Source organism: Charadrius vociferus, unplaced genomic scaffold (assembly GCF_000708025.1).
Source record: "Charadrius vociferus isolate BGI_N301 unplaced genomic scaffold, ASM70802v2 scaffold698, whole genome shotgun sequence".
NCBI lineage: Eukaryota > Metazoa > Chordata > Aves > Charadriiformes > Charadriidae > Charadrius > Charadrius vociferus.
Window position 1 is genome coordinate 186,224 of NW_009649598.1, and position 4,920 is coordinate 191,143.

Genomic DNA, 4,920 nt, shown 5'->3' on the forward strand with positions numbered 1-4,920 from the left:
TTAAAACCTAAAGCTCAAAAAAATGTTCTGGTGTCCTAGTGTTTTTCCACCGTTACACTCCTCTGTACCTTCAGCATCATTCCCAAGCCCGCCTTTATTAACAAGAGCTGTTGTTCACAGCCTCCCCCCCCTTCCTATTGCACTTGTGTCAAAGCTCAGCTCTCCAATCCCTGCACCTTGCGCATCTGCCAGACACATCCAGATGTTGGGTTTGGAAAAGCTGTCTGGGGTTGGAGGTGCAGATCAGCATCTCTCGTTAATCCCAGCCCTTGGCTCTGCGACAATGGGCCCTGAGCCTCAGACCCTCACAGGCACGTTTTGAAGGAGCTAAAAGCAAAGCTTCAGCTTTGTAATGTGCACGTGTCTGGTGAGCACAAAAGCAGACTCCGTCTAGGAAGTCTGAGAATCACTGATCACCATAAACAAGAGGGTATAAGCAGAGGAAGGGGTACATCATACTCACGTTCCTTTTGGCCTGTTCTAAACAAGGAATATGGGTTTAGATCGATATTTTGTGCAGGTAACTCTTTGAAAATCCCAGCAAGAGTCCATATTACCTAGATGAAATACTGGCTGATGCAAAGTATAACTGGGTTTAGGTCAGGCCGTGCATTGCAGCATCGACTCCCACTGTGAACTCCAGTCCCGTCAACGCCACGCCTGTCTGGAAAACAAGAGAAAGATTGGGAAAGAAAAAAAATGTTCCTACCAAGGTTTAAGCTAACTTTTCTCAGCAGAAACCACAAAAGTTCTGAGCTTCCCTTGTAAATGTAGAAAAAAAAAGAATATCAAATGGACAGAGGGCCATAAAAAACAGCGGTTGTATCTCTCATTGCACCAGATTCAGCCCCAGGGTCTCCTCTGGTGTCCACCAGCATGGAGGCAGGTAGCTGCAGGAATTCGTGCCTCTGTGGGATGAGAGCAGTATTGTGTGTAATGCGCCAGATATTTAATTAGCAGAGGGTTTGCACTGAATCTTTGAAAGGAACAAGACACTTATTATTAGCACTTGTTTTATTATTACTCTTAATTAAAATAACGAGGAGCATCATTCCCAAATGCAAGGTACATGATTGCAGGTGCAAAGAATGAACATCAGGGTCAGAGACGGGCAGCTCTGACCAGGCATGAAGGCATCGCACAGTGCCACCGATGGTCCCTGTGCCACCCAGACACCCTCTGCCAGTGCCAAACCCATCCTCTGCCAAACGGGAGGTTGAAACTAAGCCAGACTGGAGGGCTGGGTTTGAGTCTGGCTGAAAGTGTTTGCGGGAAGGGGAGATAAAATCTCCTATCTTAATTCTTTCTAGGCAGTCCAAGTTTTCACCTACGCTCTCAGCTAAGCCAAAGCTCTGCAGGTTGTGTCATTCATTTAAGGAGAGACTTAGGAAGAGCCTGAGGAATAGAGAAGCAAATCCCTCCTGAGCTGGAGTTTTGTTATCTCAGCACACACGCCTGGGAAGGGAAGCAGGAAAGCAGATTGCATAAATTCGGCAGGAAATTGTCCCCACCTTCCCCCTGCCATGAAGGTCACAGCAGCAACGATGCCTGTGCTGAGGGCAACCTCTGCAGAGCACGTTTTTCTAGACGTTCGAGTCAGCAGGAGAGGAATGGGCAAGAAACAGACTGCAAAAAAGCATGATAACCCCAAAGCACACATTAGAAAAGCAAGAGGCAAGGGAACCCTGCATGCAGAGCATGTTTCCCAGACCTAAACAAGTGTTTCGGCAAGTGTTGGGCTCCTACACGGCGTTTGTGGCTGGGCCGTTGCGGCTGCTTACAGCGATGCTGCAACGTGAGAGTCCCGGACCACACCAAGGTATCCCATTAGTAGTAGGTAGTCCCAGACCACACGCAACCCAGTATCCCATTAATTGTAGCATCCCCCGTAACACCCTTCTGAGCATCCCCCATAGCTATGGCATATTCCACACCCTTCATAGCTGCTCCCCAGCTTCTTGGCGCAGCGAGAAGACCGGCTTCCCTGGCACGGTGCCGGCTCAGAGCAGACTGAGCGGCGGTAGCCGTAGTGCCGATAGTCGTGGCCACCCTGGCATGAGTCTCTGCCATGGGCAGAGCCGGGGCCGTAGGCATAGAGGAGGGGTGTGCGCCGGGTGTCCAGCCAGGAGCCTGCTGGGTCATACCAGGTTGAGTTCAGGTTGAAGAAGGCTTCCCTCCCAGAAGAGCATGCCATTTTGAGCTGTGGAGTACGCCTAAAGGAAAGGTAGCTCAGTGATGGAAGTAAGACATTATCTTCTTACGCAATTTTTTTATCTACTGCACCTCAAGATAAGCAGGGCCAACCAGGAATAGAGGACTGACTTACATACAGCAAATTTGGGCTTTTTTTCCCCCTTGTTTCACCATTGTGTGTCAGATGTCTTCTACGGGACATATTAGATACTGGAATATTTTTCCTGCGAGTGAGATATTAAATCCAAAAACCTAAATTTCCTTGTTATTTTCAAAAATTAGATATCATTTATCAATGAACTAGAAGAAATATTCCATAGAATGTATCTATTTACACTACTTACAATAAACAAGCAGTTTGGTTTCAGACAGAGCCAAGTCAAGTGCGTAAACACAGAGCTACAGTCTACAAATAAGTTTCCAAAAATGTTCCAGATCATCAGTAAAATCACGTACCTTAGTTCACAACGGGGAGAAGGAAACTCAAACTGAAGGGAATGGCCTGAAACAAGGGAACTTTATAGAGCTGGAGGCTTCAGCAGTGAGGCACTCCTGGAGAATGGGGGCTTTGCTCTCCCCTGACCACAGCCGGTTTTGTTTGCTGCCATTGGTTCCCCATATTTACACCTGATGCACTTTTTTTTTCTTACTTATTTTTACCATCCTCTCTCGTTTATACAACAGCAGATTTACTCCCATACACTATCAAAGATTTCTGAAGGTGCTGCCTAACCACCGCCTAAATAAAACTTTGTATTTGTAGGTTAATTCTGTACATTGTGATACTGAAGCACAGATGCGAATGGACCTGTTTGAGGGATCCCAGTGAGTCAGTAGAGCATCACCCAAAATCAATTGTGCCTGACGTCTAATCCACAATGCCAACCCGGTGTTGACACATTCTTGCCTTTTATGGGACAAGAAAATGTAATTGCCAGGTTAGATGGGCATGACCTGTACGTAGACATGGAAAGGAAGACCGAAGTTCCTCCATGATTCACGGGAAAATCCAGGCTCAGAAGCATCTACCTCTACCACATTACGATGTTTTGTTTATTTTTTCTTCAGTTACAGCCCTGTCTAATACGTATTTCCATAAGAGCTGCAGAGATGCCATGGCTGAGTACTGAAAGCAGGACAGCAATACTAGCGTTCTGTTCCAGCTCACGCTCCAAACATCATCTTCAACATTATTGTGAAATTAAAGATCTTAAACCTTACTCTGGAGACAGGCACATGGCCCACGTTCTCACAACCTCAACTGCTAAAAATTTCCAGAATCAGAATAAACTAAAGACAGGTTTTATTTAAAATGTTGGGGTACAAAATTAGAAGTACATTAAAGGAGGGCAGAGGAAAATAGGAACAGAAAATAACTACACCTCTGGGAGCATGAGCAGGACTTAGGCTGGTGGGTTCACCTCAAACCGTTCTTCTCTGGGATTTGATATCACTGCCACCAACACCGTATTTTAGAATTAGACTAAAACAGCATCTATAGCAAGAATAAAAGAAATCCTTGACAGGTCACATCCTACAGACAGGTTGAAATTATCAACGAAAGACATCTTTGGGCTAATGCCGAATGTCTCATTAAAATATCCAGTACCATCAGGCAAGTCAGCTGGAGTATTCCTGCCCTAAACATAATCCACATGAGTTAACATTAGTAATCATTTTTGTTTCACATGGAGGTGTCATCACGTTTGGCTCTCGGTCCATGTGACGTCCCGGCACAGCATGAGGAATTGGTACTTCTGAATTCCAAACATCTCTTCCGCTTGATACATGTTGTCCATGACCAGATCCATTGGTTTCTTCGGTATTGGCGTCACATTGCGTGAAATACCTTCCAATCTCTTTCATAGGGAGGCGAAGGAATTAGAGTGCTATTAATAGCCTATGGGACAATTACAATGCTAAAAGCACAGTGCATCAAAGGGAAAATGTCGGAAGCTGAATACAGCGGATAGAAATGGGCTGGGATATGTAATTAGGTTACACTTGCCAAAAGATGTCTCAGATGTCCCAGATAACCCTTTGGAAGAGTATAAAAGGTCTCTCATCCCAGTTCCCTTCATTCGCTTCTCTGCTCCGACAAACCTTCCTTCCTGTTGCTGAAGGGGTAAGTCCAATTTTCCTATTTCTCTTGAGTTTCTTTATGAAACCAGCTGCTTTCATACAAGCTTTGGTGGAGTTGGAGTATGATACTCACTCCTCACCTCTGGACCTCAGTCATGCCAGAGACCAAGTCTTGTTACCCACAAGAGCTGTTTTATTAACGCAAACGGCAAGTGGGGTGTAGGCTTAGCAGGCAGGGGCTCGATCCAAACTAAAAGAACAGAAAGACTGGAAAACAGAGAGAGAGAACAGGCAGAGGATTTTATGGAAAAAAGACTTTGAAGTTTTTTGAATTGAAGGCACTGGAGGGTCTGGAGCTGCATGGGGGCAACGGAGGTTTTGAGTAACTTTTCTCTGAAAAGCAAATTGCTTTTCAGCAAATTGCTTTTCAGAGGTCACATTTTCAGTGGGGGATATAAACCACCTCCCAATACCTAATCAACATTGAAATTACTTTCTTATCCCCGAAGAACTAGAAATGAGGAAGAAAACGGGGAATTCCAGAGCAAATTAGAGAACGTAGGTGTGCTCACGCACATTGAGACCGCTGTACCAACATGAACGTTTCTCTCTTCCCCACAGCTTTGCCGATACTCCAGAAAGATG